This window comes from Aedes albopictus, chromosome 3, assembly GCF_035046485.1.
Source record: "Aedes albopictus strain Foshan chromosome 3, AalbF5, whole genome shotgun sequence".
In the NCBI taxonomy this organism is placed as follows: domain Eukaryota; kingdom Metazoa; phylum Arthropoda; class Insecta; order Diptera; family Culicidae; genus Aedes; species Aedes albopictus.
The window spans coordinates 48,597,826-48,619,646 of NC_085138.1; the positions used below are offsets into that span (position 1 = coordinate 48,597,826).

The 21,821-nt window shown below is 30.2% G+C and overlaps 1 protein-coding gene across 2 annotated transcripts in view; it reads left to right on the top strand.

The window, feature by feature from the left end:
- Nucleotides 1-21,821, top strand: part of LOC109405826 (adenylate cyclase type 6) — a 626,637-nt gene that overhangs the window by 462,101 nt on the left and 142,715 nt on the right. The gene's annotated exons all lie outside the window — the stretch shown is intronic.

Below are 21,821 nucleotides of genomic sequence, written 5' to 3' on the forward strand. Positions count from 1 at the left end.
TTAAAATTAAAATTAAAATTAAAATTAAAATTAAAATTAAAATTAAAATTAAAATTAAAATTAAAATTAAAATTAAAATTAAAATAAAAATAAAAATAAAAATTAAAATTAAAATTAAAATTAAAATTAAAATTAAAATTAAAATTAAAATTAAAATTAAAATTAAAATTAAAATTAAAATTAAAATTAAAATTAAAATTAAAATTAAAATTAAAATTAAAATTAAAATTAAAATTAAAATTAAAATTAAAATTAAAATTAAAATTAAAATTAAAATTAAAATTAAAATTAAAATTAAAATTAAAATTAAAATTAAAATTAAAATTAAAATTAAAATTAAAATTAAAATTAAAATTAAAATTAAAATTAAAATTAAAATTAAAATTAAAATTAAAATTAAAATTAAAATTAAAATTAAAATTAAAATTAAAATTAAAATTAAAATTAAAATTAAAACTAAAATTAAAATTAAAATTAAAATTAAAATTAAAATTAAAATTAAAATTAAAATTAAAATTAAAATTAAAATTAAAATTAAAATTAAAATTAAAATTAAAATTAAAATTAAAATTAAAATTAAAATTAAAATTAAAATTAAAATTAAAATTAAAATTAAAATTAAAATTAAAATTAAAATTAAAATTAAAATTAAAATTAAAATTAAAATTAAAATTAAAATTAAAATTAAAATTAAAATTAAAATTAAAATTAAAATTAAAATTAAAATTAAAATTAAAATTAAAATTAAAATTAAAATTAAAATTAAAATTAAAATTAAAATTAAAATTAAAATTAAAATTAAAATTAAAATTAAAATTAAAATTAAAATTAAAATTAAAATTAAAATTAAAATTAAAATTAAAATTAAAATTAAAATTAAAATTAAAATTAAAATTAAAATTAAAATTAAAATTAAAATTAAAATTAAAATTAAAATTAAAATTAAAATTAAAATTAAAATTAAAATTAAAATTAAAATTAAAATTAAAATTAAAATTAAAATTAAAATTAAAATTAAAATTAAAATTAAAATTAAAATTAAAATTAAAATTAAAATTAAAATTAAAATTAAAATTAAAATTAAAATTAAAATTAAAATTAAAATTAAAATTAAAATTAAAATTAAAATTAAAATTAAAATTAAAATTAAAATTAAAATTCTGCTATTCTGCTATTCTGCTATTATCAACGCATCCCCTGGCTTTCGCCCATCTGCGTTGTCTTTTCACTAGGCAATACGTCTACCAATTGATGTTTATGGGCTTGCCGGACCAAGTCATGTAGCTAAGCCAAACACCCCACCTACAACTGTTGGGTAGGCACCATTGTCCCGCCCACTGGTCTTTTACAGCTAGTTGTAGGTGCATGTGTGCGTGTAAGTATTGGTGTATGTGTGTTAGTGTTGGTGTATTGTAGGCGCCAACTCGTTCTAATCCACTATGATTGCTAACACCCTATTGAACCATTACCCTTAAATCTGGCAATCTATGAAATAGAATGAGTTAAGCGCCTGGACATAATAGTCAGTTAATCAAACAAGGAATATTAGTATTAAAGTGAAGATATAATGAAGCAACGCCCCGAACCTCGAGAGCACAAGCCCCAAGAACCAAATGACAGGCTGCGCGAATAGTCGATCGACTGGCCACCACCAGTGGATAACCAATCGAGCAAACCCTCCAGCACAAACCGCCACCAGCTCTCCCGACCTGCGCCCAACAAATCCGAGGCACAGCCTAGCCATAGCTTCACCTTAAAACCAAAATCTAGATTGCAGAGCACAATACTTCCCAAGTAACCACGCAGCTCGGGCCGCAAATCACGCACAACACGTTACAAATAAGACAAACACTACCCCGCCCGTACAACCGAAACCGGTCTAGGGTAGAGAAGGGTCTCTTTCCACTCCAACCCGGACTCAACTGCACCCACAGGGTAGCGCACTCCACACACACTGCACTCATTCATCCATCACAACTCGAGCCGCAAGCTCACCTGGGTTGCTTCTATCTGCATGACCTCACCCAACCCGTAACGCAGAGTTTAAATCCCTCTCTTGCATACAAAGCAGTCCCTGTTCCCAAAGTTTGTGCGTGGTATAAATGAGATTATAAAGCTGAAGAAATCGTCACCAATACAACCGCCAACAATGAACACTCAATGGTGTCGACAGAATCAATGACGACCTCCTCAGTCCCAAACCCAATTATCCTACACTACCCAAGTAACCACAATGCTGAAGCCGTACGCACTGCACGTACGAAGTACATACAGACCTAACCGCACCGCCTAAACAAACCACCTAGGCCGAACACAAGCGAAAAGCGGCGCCACCACTGTTAAACCACGACTATACCAGTAGGTATAATCGCAATTCAGCAATCGTAGATCCATTCCCCGCTCCTACTCAGCCCTAACGATCCATAGCAATGCTTGTCAATATATGCACCCCACACACGCAACCCCCACAACCCAACAGTATGGTCACTTGAGTATCCCTGGGATTTTGATTACATGATGGTCAGGGATCACAGCCATCAAAACGTTCCACACTTTGCCAGGGCTTGCGACCTGTAGTCATGATGATTTTCGCTATGGGAAACCATGATGGCTAGCGGTGTTTAAAATTAAAATTAAAATTAAAATTAAAATTAAAATTAAAATTAAAATTAAAATTAAAATTAAAATTAAAATTAAAATTAAAATTAAAATTAAAATTAAAATTAAAATTAAAATTAAAATTAAAATTAAAATTAAAATTAAAATTAAAATTAAAATTAAAATTAAAATTAAAATTAAAATTAAAATTAAAATTAAAATTAAAATTAAAATTAAAATTAAAATTAAAATTAAAATTAAAATTAAAATTAAAATTAAAATTAAAATTAAAATTAAAATTAAAATTAAAATTAAAATTAAAATTAAAATTAAAATTAAAATTAAAATTAAAATTAAAATTAAAATTAAAATTAAAATTAAAATTAAAATTAAAATTAAAATTAAAATTAAAATTAAAATTAAAATTAAAATTAAAATTAAAATTAAAATTAAAATTAAAATTAAAATTAAAATTAAAATTAAAATTAAAATTAAAATTAAAATTAAAATTAAAATTAAAATTAAAATTAAAATTAAAATTAAAATTAAAATTAAAATTAAAATTAAAATTAAAATTAAAATTAAAATTAAAATTAAAATTAAAATTAAAATTAAAATTAAAATTAAAATTAAAATTAAAATTAAAATTAAAATTAAAATTAAAATTAAAATTAAAATTAAAATTAAAATTAAAATTAAAATTAAAATTAAAATTAAAATTAAAATTAAAATTAAAATTAAAATTAAAATTAAAATTAAAATTAAAATTAAAATTAAAATTAAAATTAAAATTAAAATTAAAATTAAAATTAAAATTAAAATTAAAATTAAAATTAAAATTAAAATTAAAATTAAAATTAAAATTAAAATTAAAATTAAATTAAAATTAAAATTAAAATTAAAATTAAAATTAAAATTAAAATTAAAATTAAAATTAAAATTAAAATTAAAATTAAAATTAAAATTAAAATTAAAATTAAAATTAAAATTAAAATTAAAATTAAAATTAAAATTAAAATTAAAATTAAAATTAAAATTAAAATTAAAATTAAAATTAAAATTAAAATTAAAATTAAAATTAAAATTAAAATTAAAATTAAAATTAAAATTAAAATTAAAATTAAAATTAAAATTAAAATTAAAATTAAAATTAAAATTAAAATTAAAATTAAAATTAAAATTAAAATTAAAATTAAAATTAAAATTAAAATTAAAATTAAAATTAAAATTAAAATTAAAATTAAAATTAAAATTAAAATTAAAATTAAAATTAAAATTAAAATTAAAATTAAAATTAAAATTAAAATTAAAATTAAAATTAAAATTAAAATTAAAATTAAAATTAAAATTAAAATTAAAATTAAAATTAAAATTAAAATTAAAATTAAAATTAAAATTAAAATTAAAATTAAAATTAAAATTAAAATTAAAATTAAAATTAAAATTAAAATTAAAATTAAAATTAAAATTAAAATTAAAATTAAAATTAAAATTAAAATTAAAATTAAAATTAAAATTAAAATTAAAATTAAAATTAAAATTAAAATTAAAATTAAAATTAAAATTAAAATTCAAATTAAAATTCAAATTCAAATTAAAATTAAAATTAAAATTAAAATTAAAATTAAAATTAAAATTAAAATTAAAATTAAAATTAAAATTAAAATTAAAATTAAAATTAAAATTAAAATTAAAATTAAAATTAAAATTAAAATTAAAATTAAAATTAAAATTAAAATTAAAATTAAAATTAAAATTAAAATTAAAATTAAAATTAAAATTAAAATTAAAATTAAAATTAAAATTAAAATTAAAATTAAAATTAAAATTAAAATTAAAATTAAAATTAAAATTAAAATTAAAATTAAAATTAAAATTAAAATTAAAATTAAAATTAAAATTAAAATTAAAATTAAAATTAAAATTAAAATTAAAATTAAAATTAAAATTAAAATTAAAATTAAAATTAAAATTAAAATTAAAATTAAAATTAAAATTAAAATTAAAATTAAAATTAAAAATAAAATTAAAATTAAAATTAAAATTAAAATTAAAATTAAAATTAAAATTAAAATTAAAATTAAAATTAAAATTAAAATTAAAATTAAAATTAAAATAAAAATAAAAATTAAAATTAAAATTAAAATTAAAATTAAAATTAAAATTAAAATTAAAATTAAAATTAAAATTAAAATTAAAATTAAAATTAAAATTAAAATTAAAATTAAAATTAAAATTAAAATTAAAATTAAAATTAAAATTAAAATTAAAATTAAAATTAAAATTAAAATTAAAATTAAAATTAAAATTAAAATTAAAATTAAAATTAAAATTAAAATTAAAATTAAAATTAAAATTAAAATTAAAATTAAAATTAAAATTAAAATTAAAATTAAAATTAAAATTAAAATTAAAATTAAAATTAAAATTAAAATTAAAATTAAAATTAAAATTAAAATTAAAATTAAAATTAAAATTAAAATTAAAATTAAAATTAAAATTAAAATTAAAATTAAAATTAAAATTAAAATTAAAATTAAAACTAAAATTAAAATTAAAATTAAAATTAAAATTAAAATTAAAATTAAAATTAAAATTAAAATTAAAATTAAAATTAAAATTAAAATTAAAATTAAAATTAAAATTAAAATTAAAATTAAAATTAAAATTAAAATTAAAATTAAAATTAAAATTAAAATTAAAATTAAAATTAAAATTAAAATTAAAATTAAAATTAAAATTAAAATTAAAATTAAAATTAAAATTAAAATTAAAATTAAAATTAAAATTAAAATTAAAATTAAAATTAAAATTAAAATTAAAATTAAAATTAAAATTAAAATTAAAATTAAAATTAAAATTAAAATTAAAATTAAAATTAAAATTAAAATTAAAATTAAAATTAAAATTAAAATTAAAATTAAAATTAAAATTAAAATTAAAATTAAAATTAAAATTAAAATTAAAATTAAAATTAAAATTAAAATTAAAATTAAAATTAAAATTAAAATTAAAATTAAAATTAAAATTAAAATTAAAATTAAAATTAAAATTAAAATTAAAATTAAAATTAAAATTAAAATTAAAATTAAAATTAAAATTAAAATTAAAATTAAAATTAAAATTAAAATTAAAATTAAAATTAAAATTAAAATTAAAATTAAAATTAAAATTAAAATTAAAATTAAAATTAAAATTAAAATTAAAATTAAAATTAAAATTCTGCTATTCTGCTATTCTGCTATTATCAACGCATCCCCTGGCTTTCGCCCATCTGCGTTGTCTTTTCACTAGGCAATACGTCTACCAATTGATGTTTATGGGCTTGCCGGACCAAGTCATGTAGCTAAGCCAAACACCCCACCTACAACTGTTGGGTAGGCACCATTGTCCCGCCCACTGGTCTTTTACAGCTAGTTGTAGGTGCATGTGTGCGTGTAAGTATTGGTGTATGTGTGTTAGTGTTGGTGTATTGTAGGCGCCAACTCGTTCTAATCCACTATGATTGCTAACACCCTATTGATTGCTAACACCCTATTGAACCATTACCCTTAAATCTGGCAATCTATGAAATAGAATGAGTTAAGCGCCTGGACATAATAGTCAGTTAATCAAACAAGGAATATTAGTATTAAAGTGAAGATATAATGAAGCAACGCCCCGAACCTCGAGAGCACAAGCCCCAAGAACCAAATGACAGGCTGCGCGAATAGTCGATCGACTGGCCACCACCAGTGGATAACCAATCGAGCAAACCCTCCAGCACAAACCGCCACCAGCTCTCCCGACCTGCGCCCAACAAATCCGAGGCACAGCCTAGCCATAGCTTCACCTTAAAACCAAAATCTAGATTGCAGAGCACAATACTTCCCAAGTAACCACGCAGCTCGGGCCGCAAATCACGCACAACACGTTACAAATAAGACAAACACTACCCCGCCCGTACAACCGAAACCGGTCTAGGGTAGAGAAGGGTCTCTTTCCACTCCAACCCGGACTCAACTGCACCCACAGGGTAGCGCACTCCACACACACTGCACTCATTCATCCATCACAACTCGAGCCGCAAGCTCACCTGGGTTGCTTCTATCTGCATGACCTCACCCAACCCGTAACGCAGAGTTTAAATCCCTCTCTTGCATACAAAGCAGTCCCTGTTCCCAAAGTTTGTGCGTGGTATAAATGAGATTATAAAGCTGAAGAAATCGTCACCAATACAACCGCCAACAATGAACACTCAATGGTGTCGACAGAATCAATGACGACCTCCTCAGTCCCAAACCCAATTATCCTACACTACCCAAGTAACCACAATGCTGAAGCCGTACGCACTGCACGTACGAAGTACATACAGACCTAACCGCACCGCCTAAACAAACCACCTAGGCCGAACACAAGCGAAAAGCGGCGCCACCACTGTTAAACCACGACTATACCAGTAGGTATAATCGCAATTCAGCAATCGTAGATCCATTCCCCGCTCCTACTCAGCCCTAACGATCCATAGCAATGCTTGTCAATATATGCACCCCACACACGCAACCCCCACAACCCAACAGTATGGTCACTTGAGTATCCCTGGGATTTTGATTACATGATGGTCAGGGATCACAGCCATCAAAACGTTCCACACTTTGCCAGGGCTTGCGACCTGTAGTCATGATGATTTTCGCTATGGGAAACCATGATGGCTAGCGGTGTTTAAAATTAAAATTAAAATTAAAATTAAAATTAAAATTAAAATTAAAATTAAAATTAAAATTAAAATTAAAATTAAAATTAAAATTAAAATTAAAATTAAAATTAAAATTAAAATTAAAATTAAAATTAAAATTAAAATTAAAATTAAAATTAAAATTAAAATTAAAATTAAAATTAAAATTAAAATTAAAATTAAAATTAAAATTAAAATTAAAATTAAAATTAAAATTAAAATTAAAATTAAAATTAAAATTAAAATTAAAATTAAAATTAAAATTAAAATTAAAATTAAAATTAAAATTAAAATTAAAATTAAAATTAAAATTAAAATTAAAATTAAAATTAAAATTAAAATTAAAATTAAAATTAAAATTAAAATTAAAATTAAAATTAAAATTAAAATTAAAATTAAAATTAAAATTAAAATTAAAATTAAAATTAAAATTAAAATTAAAATTAAAATTAAAATTAAAATTAAAATTAAAATTAAAATTAAAATTAAAATTAAAATTAAAATTAAAATTAAAATTAAAATTAAAATTAAAATTAAAATTAAAATTAAAATTAAAATTAAAATTAAAATTAAAATTAAAATTAAAATTAAAATTAAAATTAAAATTAAAATTAAAATTAAAATTAAAATTAAAATTAAAATTAAAATTAAAATTAAAATTAAAATTAAAATTAAAATTAAAATTAAAATTAAAATTAAAATTAAAATTAAAATTAAAATTAAAATTAAAATTAAAATTAAAATTAAAATTAAAATTAAAATTAAAATTAAAATTAAAATTAAAATTAAAATTAAAATTAAAATTAAAATTAAAATTAAAATTAAAATTAAAATTAAAATTAAAATTAAAATTAAAATTAAAATTAAAATTAAAATTAAAATTAAAATTAAAATTAAAATTAAAATTAAAATTAAAATTAAAATTAAAATTAAAATTAAAATTAAAATTAAAATTAAAATTAAAATTAAAATTAAAATTAAAATTAAAATTAAAATTAAAATTAAAATTAAAATTAAAATTAAAATTAAAATTAAAATTTAAATTTAAATTTAAATTTAAATTTAAATTTAAATTTAAATTAAAATTTAAATTTAAATTTAAATTTAAATTTAAATTTAAATTTAAATTTAAATTTAAATTTAAATTTAAATTTAAATTTAAATTTAAATTTAAATTTAAATTTAAATTTAAATTTAAATTTAAATTTAAATTTAAATTTAAATTTAAATTTAAATTTAAATTTAAATTTAAATTTAAATTTAAATTTAAATTTAAATTTAAATTAAAATTAAAATTAAAATTAAAATTAAAATTAAAATTAAAATTAAAATTAAAATTAAAATTAAAATTAAAATTAAAATTAAAATTAAAATTAAAATTAAAATTAAAATTAAAATTAAAATTAAAATTAAAATTAAAATTAAAATTAAAATTAAAATTAAAATTAAAATTAAAATTAAAATTAAAATTAAAATTAAAATTAAAATTAAAATTAAAATTAAAATTAAAATTAAAATTAAAATTAAAATTAAAATTAAAATTAAAATTAAAATTAAAATTAAAATTAAAATTAAAATTAAAATTAAAATTAAAATTAAAATTAAAATTAAAATTAAAATTAAAATTAAAATTAAAATTAAAATTAAAATTAAAATTAAAATTAAAATTCAAATTCAAATTAAAATTCAAATTCAAATTAAAATTAAAATTAAAATTAAAATTAAAATTAAAATTAAAATTAAAATTAAAATTAAAATTAAAATTAAAATTAAAATTAAAATTAAAATTAAAATTAAAATTAAAATTAAAATTAAAATTAAAATTAAAATTAAAATTAAAATTAAAATTAAAATTAAAATTAAAATTAAAATTAAAATTAAAATTAAAATTAAAATTAAAATTAAAATTAAAATTAAAATTAAAATTAAAATTAAAATTAAAATTAAAATTAAAATTAAAATTAAAATTAAAATTAAAATTAAAATTAAAATTAAAATTAAAATTAAAATTAAAATTAAAATTAAAATTAAAATTAAAATTAAAATTAAAATTAAAATTAAAATTAAAATTAAAATTAAAATTAAAATTAAAATTAAAATTAAAATTAAAATTAAAATTAAAATTAAAATTAAAATTAAAATTAAAATTAAAATTAAAATTAAAATTAAAATTAAAATTAAAATTAAAATTAAAATTAAAATTAATTAAAATTAAAATTGAAATTGAAATTGAAATTGAAATTGAAATTGAAATTGAAATTGAAATTAAAATTAAAATTAAAATTAAAATTAAAATTAAAATTAAAATTAAAAAATAAAATTAAAACAGGCTCCGACTTTTTTTATTAAATATGTTTCGTCCAGCTTTCATTCGAGGCAGAAGTGCGGTTGTAGTAGTGAACGCCGATAAAAGTTCACTACCACAATCACACTTCTTGCTCGGATGACAGCTGGAAGGAAAACAAGCAGCATAAAATCTATGCCTAACATTCGTCTAACAGCCCATACTAAAACATGTCTAACGTTAGTCTAATGTTAGACTAACAAACATGTTTCGAATTTGCAACATGTCTAACAAAAGTGTGTCATATCTGTCTAATTTTAGACTAACATTAGGCAAAAGTGAGACAAAAAGTTAGCCTAACATGCTGGCCAGTTAGTCTCACATTAGGCTAATGTTAGGCTAACCCTCCGTACTGGGAGTGGAGACAAAAATCAGTGAATACGTAGTTGGAGAGAACCACGCAGAGAACGCAGACGCGTTCCGTAGAAGTGAAATTATGCAGCGATCACCGGTGATACCGCCGGAAACCGCTGCAAGAGCAAATAGTAGCGCGATGCGGAGCGAGCCCCAAAGAAATCAGTGTCAGCTAGCGTTCCTGAATCAGCGAATGTTCACATCGAACTCGACCAATAACAGTGTTCGAAAGTTGAGCTTAGCCTAGATGAGGCGAAATAAGAACGAGCAGTACGAGTTCGTGAAAGACAAACATAACGTGCACCTTAGAATCAAGCAACTGGTGACGAGCATCAAGTAGGCCGGTTCAGCTGCGGAAAGAAGGCGCTCAAGCAGAGAGCGGAAACAATCGAGAAGTCTCTGGCGGAATTCACGGCAGAGATGGAAACACTCTCATCGTGAATCAACTCGCGAGTGTAAAAGCAACAAGCGGTTTACTCACGGTGCTGAGAGTAAGCCGTGTGTGAGTTTATTCGCATCCGGTAGCTTCACGAGTATGAAGCAAAACAAAAACAAAAACACTCATGAATTTTTATTCGTGGAGATGCAGGAATTGCATTTTAGTGCGATTTTAATAGCAAAACAAGTAATTATCCATCAGATAGTAGTTTTTTGTGCTTTATTGTTCCTGAAAAGTTAATCTGTCGGCCGTGTAAATTAGTTTTTTCACAAAATTGAAAAATGTTCAGAGCTGCTTCGCGAATCAATCACGAGTGCGACCCGCTTCGTTAGCTCGCGAGTGAAGGAAGTGCGAATATATTCTGGCTTCTGTTGTTCACGAGTAGGATAGCTTTGCGTTTGTGTCTACTCAGCTGCATTCCTCACTGTTTTCCATCACTGATTCACGGAACGAGCAACGGCAGAACAGAATCTGGAAACACCGAAGAGCCGCCGGAATACTCGCTGAGAGAAACGGGGCACGCCTGGAGGAGAGGAAGTTCCGAAGAAACAGAGAAGCGAACAGGAGCATGTCATCAATGGGAGTGATGATAGATGGCGCACTGTGAAGAACCAGGCGAAGAAGAAAAAGAAGCGAAAGAAAAAAAAAGAAAGAAGAAGAAAGAAAACCATTGGCCCTCTAGGGAGAGGAAAAAGGGGGACGCATTGATCGTCGAGGTGAACGACAAGACGACGTACGTTGCTCTTCTTAGACAATTGAAAGAGGACCCAACATTGAAAGAATTGGGGGAAAACGTGGTGAAGACAAGACGCATTCAAAAAGAAGAGATTCAGTTCGAGCTTAGGAAGGATCCGGCGATTAAGAGCTCGGCGTTCATGGAGCTTGTTGCAAAATCCTTGGGCGGCGAGACCAACGTGGGGCGGTAGTTTGAGTGAAGGATCTGGTCGACATCACAACCGATGAATAGCTGAAACGTGCATTGACCACGCAGTATATCGTCGAAGGACCGATGGCAGTTCGGATAAAAAAGTCGTTTGAAGGTACCCAGACGGCGGTTATTCGATTACCTGTCGATACTGCCAACAAGCTGGTGGCAACTAGCAAGGTCAAAGTTGAATGGTCGGTGTGCTCGCTGCGACTGGCACCGTAACCCACGATGGAAACGCGCTGTGAAGCACCTACCTAGGAGTGCTGGTCGATGATCAGTTCAACTTCAAGAAGTACGTCGACAACGCCTGCGGAAAGGCGGCTAAGGCTGTCAACGCTATATAGCGACGATCAAGTCGAACGTCAGGGGACCACGAAGTAATCGGAGGCGTCTCTGGCGAGAGTAGCGTGCGAGGTATGGTGCCCTAGCATGGGCTGAAACGCTGAGTACGAAGCGTAATCGAAGAATAGTAAACAATGCATGGCCATCTGGGTCGCGAGCGCGTTCAGAACCATTTCGGCCAGCGTGGGTGAATAGGCAGCATGGTGAGGTGAACTTCTATCTGACGCAGTTTCTGTCCGATCATGGCTGCTCCAGGAAGAACCTGCATCGGTTTGGGCACGCTTTCTCACCTTTTTGCCTGGACTGTGTTAACGTAGAGGAGACACCTGAACACATCGTTTTTGTATGCCCCAGGTTCTAGGAATCTCACGTTTCCCTGCGTAGTGTGACAGTGGATAACATTGTCGAAGAGATCTGTCACGACGAAAACACGTGGAACGCTGGCAACTGAGCAGTAACGGATGCTGCAGAGGAAGTGGCGCGAAGACCAGAGAGCGCCGGACCGCGATCCAGGGCGGGTAGGCATGATCCACCGGCACCGATTTTTGTTCGTCGGGGCATCGGTAAACCGGAAGTCTACCACCAACCGGAATCGCCGGGCCGACCTCGGTACCTGACAGATCAGGATAAAAACATGGGTGTCGAGAGAACTTCCTTGTGGGCTTGTGACTTACATTTATCATATATCGTTTATTATTACAACGATGCGTTGAAATACTCCGTTCCACTAAATTCTGGTGGAAGTTGATATCAATTTTCGATCTAAATGCATCATACTCTTGCTAACGAAGCACCTAAACTCATCGTGCCGTTTTCCGCTTAGCCATCCAAAACGGAAGCTAGCACTCAAATAACGGGGTACCAAATATCGTGAATCGCAAAAACCACATCACCGTCACTGGTCACTGGAAACTATTCGAAGTCTGGTGAACTTGCTGTGGTGGATGAAAAATGATACCAACCAGAAGCAGCAGTCGAAAGGCATATCTCCCTCTATTCATAGAACAGCCAGCAGTAGCGATGATCGACGCAACAGGTTGTGTTTGTCTATGTTGAAAGCTGTATCCTTTTGTTCGTTGTTGATAGCATAGTAGAATCGGAAGCAATGACGAAACGGTACTCTACTATAGGATATTAATTTTCAGCTGAGTTCATATTTGAGTTTTAGTTTTTTTTTTTGTTCATTGTGTCCTGCTTCGATATCCAGCATTCATGTCTCGAAACGAGATGAACAAAAAACTAGGACCACATAGATTAACGAGAGAATGCCCCATTAAAGGTCCACAGTGTCGGTTGCATTCTTCACGGTCATTAACGAGAGGGATTCCGAAAGCATCAACGCTGCCGTTATCACACTGCACTTTCAGCACAACTCACCATCTGTGTTGTCACCATCAGCTCGGCGGCGCTACTGATAGTCATCGTTGACACTCCACCGTGGAACTGGCAGCCACCACCGTTCCTACTCCTCTGAGCTCAGACTCGGTGGCGTTCCTGTTCCGGGCATGCCGCTCTGTGTCGCTGATGTCCTTTGTGAGGTAGTTAGTTTGCAATGTCAGCAGCGCTGGCACAGTGTTTGCATATTTTGTGCAAAGCAAAAAGAAAAATACCACTGCCTAGGTACCAGTCGGAAGGTCGAATAAAAACTACTTGAAGCGCACGGGAAACTGTCGCACGGTGGCTTTTTACAGCTTCCTGAACCACGAGTTTCGTGATGGTTCAACTTTATTCTTTATTGTTTTTAGCCGGACTTTTTTTTATACTTTAGTGCGATGGTATTACAGGAAACTGCGTTACAATTATGAAATGCAAATGCATTTGTCGAATGCTTCCGCTTGGCGGAATGATTGTTGTTTAAAAGGCACCGGAATTTTCGCGAAGGAATGTAAATCGGATTGGTGTTGTCATTCTTGCTGTTTCTGGCTATTCTTCTTCTTCTTGATGTTACGCCCCAAACTTCAACCGAGCTTGCTCCTGTGTGTTTTCGATTTTTCGAGGGACTTTAACCTGTTGGTCATTCGTCCCTTATCAAGCTTGTTCCTCAGCTTCTATGAGTACTTCCACAGTAATTAACAGAGAGCATCCTCTGCCAATAGCAATTTTTGCACGTTTATTTTGTATGGCAAATACGAAGATACTTTCTACTCAAGAAAGTCAAGATAAATTCCATTACGAAAAGTTCCTTGTCCGACCGAGAAGCAAATATATGACCTAAGTATGGTTTTTCTGAATAAACGAGTGTTTATCGCTTCGGCTATATGGATGTGTGGAAACCCGATATTCACTCAACAAGAATCACCCAGCACGCAGAGGATCTGGAACCGTTCCTGACTCCATTGACGACCGAGCACTGTGAGGACCGAGATGCGTTCGCGCCAACCGCGTCAACAGATGTGTGTGTGTGACAAGCAGATGAATGAACATTCTTGGTAACGCAGTTCATTCATGTGACAGCTCATATAGGGGTGTTCGTTATCACTAGCACTCGACCACCTTAGGGGTACCACACATCTCCCTTCTTCTCTGAAAAAAATCATAGAAATAATTTTTTGCGATGATACAACTATAGACTAATTTTAAGACCTCGATGTACCAAAGAAAATCATTAAATTTTCTGTATCCAGTCCGGTACCCAATAAATATTCATTACCGTGTTTTTTTCCGTGTAAATTGCCTTTTGTGTAAATTATATTTAGCGTGTTACACCGATCTGATAGTTTTGACAGTAAGGGACTAAACATAAATTACGTAAGTGGGTACCGAGGATTATTCACAATCTGCGAACTTGACTGCGAAAAAAAAAAATCGCGACCATGACGCCGCTGATAAAACCTTTAAGCGGGACCCAGACGACAGCATTATATCAAATATATAAAATTAAGAATATATCCAACTCTTGTTCTTAGCAGGCGAACCATTTTACCGACATCAGCGACATGGTATGGCTTACGGTCGAACTAATTTGCTGCTGCAAAGCTGCAGGTCATTGTGATTGAAAAGGAAAAAATAAAGAGTGAAAATTTTGAACGAACTCTAGGCTTGGAGCAACAAGGTTTCAAGCCAAGTTCCACTTCAAAGAGCTTGTGATTTAGTAGATACAATTATGAAAGTTAGTACCTAAAGGTTCCTAATGATGGGTCGGCAAGGCATTACAATTTGCGATAGGCATTGCGACAGTATATCTTCGAAGCTAGGGGTAACCCAAACAAGATCCAGTTTTTGAAGGGGGGTTCATCTTAATAGCATATGCAAGAAATAACCCAAGTTTCACAGGGCTTTTCCCTGCAACAACTTCCTGAACGTATATTCCTCGGGGTACTCCAAATCATCAAATTTTTCGACCGATCCTAGCCGCGTTATTATCCCAGAACGAGTCCCGGAAATAGTGGAGTGTAACGGAAGTATCCTGCCAAAAATGCGACGTGTTTAGTGCTTGGCTTAGTCTTTCCCTTTGGTTTACGACATGGCTCAATGCAAATTTCGTCGTTATATCACAAAAAAAAAAGAATATAATAAAAGTACACGGCACTTCTGATGGCCATTTCAATCTGGAATGTAGCCGCACCTAACCCAAGCATTGACCAAAATATGTAAAATAAAAATCTTAGGTGATTCCCAAACATACAAAGGGGGAAACGCGTTTTGCCCTAGACGGATTTATCTATGGTTTTATGCTCTTTTCATAAATTGTGCTTCGAGAATGCATCTGAACACGATGACCTACGACCTGCAACATATCCAAATGATATGCAGCGGAAAATCAAAGCTAACTCGATTATCTTTCTTCATTTAGTTCGACTTCCTGCCACAAGTAATCGTTCATCGTAGTTGTGTCTATTTTTCTAGTTTTGGCCCAGCATCAAGCCAAAAGTAAGATCGGGGACTGACTTAACTCCATGTGTTACTATGTATTTTTCAACGATTTGTCAAACAGTTAACAAATCATGTGAATCAATATGAAAGAGTTGTCTAATATTTGTCCAAAATATCGCCTAGTTCACTCTGATTTGAAACCGACCATATAAGCTGAGTTGTTTAAGATTTTTTAAACATTTTTGGTCTTCTTCCATATTCACAAGAGCTGCGAAATGTTCTGCTTTTTCCCTCATTGCGTACTTTTACGATTGGTCTTGATAGGCACGCATTGTCCCCAGGAAAAGAACTCCACCAATCAATGTGCAGTTGAATTACACCACCACTATGTGACCCTGCGAGCGTCTCATCCAGTCTACAATTATAATGCATATGCTTGTGTCCCACCACGCTGTCAGATGAAATCGTGCACAATAAGTCTTGCGGGTATCCCATCTACGCACAGATAAAAACAAAGGATCAATTTTCATGTCTCTCATGCGGGCGTCCCACCACGCTAGATCCAAATGTACACAATATTTCTGCAGTCATCCCACCAATGCAGAACGTTTTTCGAACGTAAAGCATATTCTACGGGCGGGCGTCCCACCAACGCAAAAGCTCAAACCCCTAAATTTTGCAATACATGCGGGTGTCCCACCACGCTCTCATTCAATGTCGTGCACAATCAGCCTTGCGGACATCCCACCAACGCACAGGTAAAATACTCAAGATCAATCTACAATTGCGGGCGTCTCACCACGCTACCTGGTCATCCAAATGTACATAGTTTATCTGCGGGCGTCCCACCAACGCAAAGCCGTTATTCAAACGTAAATAATATTCTACGGGCGTCCCACCAACGCAAAAACTCGAACCCTGAAATTCACAATGCATGCGGGTGTCCCACCACGCTATCATTCGATATCGTGCACAATCAGCTTTGCAGGTGTCCCACCAACAAGGTCATCCAAGTGTACAAAGTTTATCTGCGGGCGTCCCACCAACGCAGAACGTTGTTCAAACGTAAATCACATTATTCTACGGGCGTCCCACCTACGCAGAAGCTCAAACATTCAATTCACAATTCATAAAATGTAGGCGTCCCACCTCATAATTAAAGTTTGAACACTTTTTCACGAAACTCCATCATTTCTGAGGAAAGCAATACTTCAATACAACATTCTACTCATCTAAATGATTTTGAAAACAATTCCACAGTTAAACAACGCAAGTATCCAATCCAAACCATAACAAAAAAAATCAATCTTGGCTTTATTTCTACTTTCATTTCCTCTTCATATAGTATTAACAATTTACTATTTCACACTTCTAAACTAGTCTTTGTTCAAAAACCTGAATAGTTGAATATTCAACCAATGCGCATCAGAATAAAAACCAAACAAAAATATTTCGAACTTTTTTCCAAATAATTACAATGACTATTTACCGAATCCTTACACCACATTATTAAAAAATAAAAATTTGCAACTGTGACTATCGTCAGAGCAATATCCCATGTGAATATTCTTCAAAAGTGATAAAATTTCTGTCAAATTATGCACCAACTCTTGCAAATTATTTCATTATCATCTTGAGCTTCAACCAACCTCCACTTTATTCATTATTTTCAATATTTTCAATTAATCAATGACAACTAAGAATTCAAGCAAAACAAAATAAGATCATTGAAACTCATTTAAAATTTGCACGTGAATTTCAAGCACAAAAAATCTGATCAGCCGCGAATCGGTAGCACGCATGGTAAAATTCGTTAAAAATAAAAGCAATAAAACTTCCAAGCAACATTTTTGCCGGAAATCTGGAACGGAAAATATCACACTAAGTACAAACTATCTGTTGTGGCGCCTCATAACCCATTATTTCGACCACTGGGTAACGTACATGCAACAAAACTTGACACGCTCTATGTATCATACTGCAAAAACATGTGCACAACTTACCAGTATTTTTCCACTCAAACCAAACCTTCTTCTAGTGACTGTCAAGATAACTGTAACAATCAGAAGAAAAAAAACAGACCCTGTATGCACTTCATTCCGCTCTGTAAGCCACCTCCAAACTGACAACACGATTCGCGAATACCATTTTTTCGGATGAAAAAAAAAACAACTAATCTCACGCTCTGTTTCAAGGCGCGCTGAGTGATTCTTGCAGGGAATTATTTTTATTTGATTTAATACTTACGAACTAGATTAAATCAAGCCACTTGGTTGAAAAAAAAAAAAATGCACTACTTTTTATTAAATCTTTGGGGGAATCTCTGGAGAAATCTTTGGAGGAGTTCATGTAGGAGTCCGTGAAGCAATTCCTGGATGAATTTCTTGAGCAATATCCACAGAACTGCCTTGAGGAAATACTAAAGTAATGCCTGAAAAAGTTTCTGGAGGAATCCTTGGAGGAATCACAGGCGAAATTTCTGGCAGAATCCTGAAGGAATCCCTGGAAAAATCCAGGTTGTATTGTGGGAAAAATATTTACCTGGAAGAATTTCTCAGGAACTCGTGGAGGATATTATGGAGCAGTCTTGTTAGAGATCACAGTCATTTAAAGCTTTTCGTCGAGGAGCGGACCTGGTGTGATGGTTAGAACACTTGACTATAACGCCGAGGACCTGGGATCGAATCCCACTCCCGACAAACTCGCAAAATGTGAGTTCTTCCTTCGGAAGGGAAGTAAAGCGTGGGTCCCGAGATGAACTAGCCCAGGGCTAAAAATCTCGTTAATACAGATAAATAAATAATAATAGCTTTTCGTCGATATTCGGCCTCCTTTGTCTCTGACATTCGCAACACCGCAACTACCGTACGAAACAAAAATGTCAAACGAATGCACTTGCCCACGAGTGCGTCTTCGGGAGACGGTTCGGCTTTTGTTATTCCTGTCTTCTTCGATAATGAGACCTGTGGTGGCCATATGTGTGTCGTATTTCGTATTCAATGCACGATGCAAGAATAAACTAATATTAACATTAATTATCGAAATTGGCTGAAAATTTATGCGAAAAGCTAGAATTAGACAAATGTCATCGTGTCAGACGACTTAGATTTGAACCTTTGTTAAGTTTATTGATGTTCTACCACTCGTGTTGTGTGTAAGAGGTAACGGTAGCGTACGAGTGTAACAAAACAAGCTGACACACGACTGCAGCAATGAAATGAAGGTAGTGAAAAGTGTCTAATGCTTACAAGACTGTCCTGGAGAAATTCCTGGAGGAATTACCGTAGGCATTTCTAAAGGTATTACTGAAGGAATTCGTGGATCTATTCCTGAAGAAAGTTCTGGAAGAGTTCTGGGAGGAATCCACGGAAGAGTCCCTGAAGAAACTACTGGATTAATTTCTAGGAATGTATTTCTACAGGAACTCCAAGATGAATTCCTAGAGGAATCCGTGGAGAATTCTTGCAGGAACCCTGGGAGGAATTCTTGTAGGAATTGCTAGAGGAAATCGGGGGGTGGGGGGGGGGGGTTAGGGTGGAATTTTTGTAGGAATCCATGGAAAGAATCCTGGGAAAAAATCTGACAAATTGCCGTATGAATTGTATTGATTGTATCACTGTATCAATGAAGGAATTTCTGAATGAATTCCTGGTGGAATTCCAGGGGTAGTTCCTAGAAGATTTTTTTAATGAATTTGAGTTAATGAATGAAATACTGGAGAAATGTCTGGAACAATGCCTGGAGGAATGCCTAATGGAATTCTCGAAGAAACCTCTAGTTATATTTTTTGGGGGGGCCCCATCATAAATTCCCGGAAGAATCCCTGAAGGAATTTGTGTAATAATCCCTAGAGGAACTTACTTGAGGAATTTCTGGTTGGAAGATCCGGATGAACTCCTTGAGGAATGCCTAGATGAATCTCTGAGAGGAATCCCTAGAGGTTTCTTTAGATAATTCCTTGCATGAATCGCCAGAGGAAACCCTGGAAGATTCTTTCTAGGAATTTCTAGAGGAATTCATTGAGAAATTCCTTGAGGAATCTCAGGATGAACTCCAGAAGACTGACAACTGTTAAAAACAAAAATAATATTGAGATTTGAATAAGATTTGAAATCAGACCCTAGGGGTGTGAGTGGCACGCCCGAACACCCTCGGCTACCTCACCTAGTCGAATACATTACAGTCAAACTTAAACAGCTTCTACCATTACCGAACGAAGCTGCTTCGGTCGTGTGTTAGCTGCTGTAGTGAATACTGAGAGAGCAATCGTTATTGCTGCGAGCAGACAGAGAAGAGAATGGCTGGCATGATTTATAGCGGATGCATGTAAATTTCAAGCGAATATACATTAAAATCTGTAATTAAGTCGCCAGATGGATTGATATCAGAGCAAACAGCTGGGTTGGCACAAAATGCTCGGGGTTTCCTACTTTCTGTCACAATTTTAAGTCGCTCTTCATTTTTTTTTGCTGTGTACTCTAAATATCTACTCCCTTGCTCTTTGAGTAGACAATGATCATAACCACATAAGTTTCAAATATAAAATCTCATACGGTTGATACACTAGATAAATGTTGAAAGCTTTAAGGGGACGATCAGAGGCGTTGCAGGGCACTTCAGGAGGTTTCAGAGGGCTTCTCATGCGGCTTCATAGGCTCTCAGATGAACTTCACGGGAGATTCAGCGGCGTTAGAAGACGTTTCAAAGCGTTTCAATGTGTTTCAGGTGGTTTCAGAGGCGTTTTAGGGGACTATAGAGACTCTCAGGTGAGCTTCACGATGATTTCAGAGGGGCTTCAAAGTTGTTTTAATGTGTTTCAGGGTTTTAGGAAGCTTCACAGGTTCTTAGGATAGTTTCACAATGGTTTCCATGGAGGTTTTCAAGGCATTTCAGTGTGTTTCATGAGATTTCAGAGAGAAGTTCAGAGGCGTTTCAAAACGTTAAGATGCGTTTCTGAGACGTTGCACAGTGGGGAAAAATAGGTTTAAAACGGGAATAAATTCAATATCTCTGCTCAGTGTGGATGGATTCGAATGACTTTATGACACAAACTGTAAAAATCTCTACAGTTTCAGATAAGAGGGTTGTCATTAACCGCACGATGCTGGAAATCAGTGTATTTAGCTCGTTTTACCCCACTCTCTCTATCATACACCTTTTTGAGAAAATCCTCAGCTATTCTCGACTGGCGCGCTAAATAAATAATTTATTAAACTCGTATTTGTGTTAAATCTTTCATAGTATCGGCAATTTAACATAGGGTTGGTCCTGCTCTTATCGATTGCGTTCCACTCCGGGCGGAGATACATGTGAAATTTCAAAGAAATAGGGGATATCGGGGTTATTTGAAGATATTTCAATTTTTAAAGCCGTGCGGTGAGCCAAATCAGCTCCATTCGATACTACGGAAGGTTTTACACAAACACGACTTAAATAAACCATTTATTATGCACTTCAGGTATTTTCGGAAAAGGTGAAAAAGAGAGAGAGTGGGGTAAAACGAGCTAAATGCATTGACTTCCAGCATCGTGCGGCGAATGACACGCTCCTTATCTGAAACTATAGAGAATTTTGCAGTTTGTGTCAAAAATTCATTCAAATCCATTCACTCCGAACAGAGATATTGAATTTATTCGCGTTTTATACTTATTTTTTCCCATTGTGCGTTGTGGGGGTCTTCTGGCCCTGTCGAAGGAGTTGCACGGAGGTTTCTGGCGACTTTTAGAGGCGTTTCAAAGTGTTTCAAAGCGTTTTAAGGCTTTTTTAGCGCGTTTCAGGAGGTCAGGGGCGTCTGAGCCTCGCAGGTAAGGGTGTCAGAGGCGTTTTAAAGCGTTTCAAGGCGTTTCAATGCGTCTCATGAGGTTTCAGGGGATTTTAACATAAGGCTGAATTCCAAAAGGCTGAATGCACAAAAGACTGAATACGAAAGGCTGAAATAAAAAAGTGTAACATAAAGCTGAAATTACAAAAGGCTGAAAATTGAAATGGCTGAAAATACGAAAATGCATATAGAGATTGCTGATGATTGAAATCTGTCTCTTTATGGCTCACATATGTTTTCATCAGGAAACTGTTCCTTGATGAAAACATATGTGAGCCAGAAAGAGACAGATTTTAATCATCAGCAACCTCTATATAAGTTATAGCAGGTTGCTGGTTATAGCTCTATATAAGATAGAGCGACTGGCCGGCAGATTTAATGGGGGTCATGTGGGGTTTCAGAGGGCTTTCAAGGGAGTTCCATGAAGAGGTGGGAAGGGAGGTAGGGGGTTTATGGTTGGTATCTAGG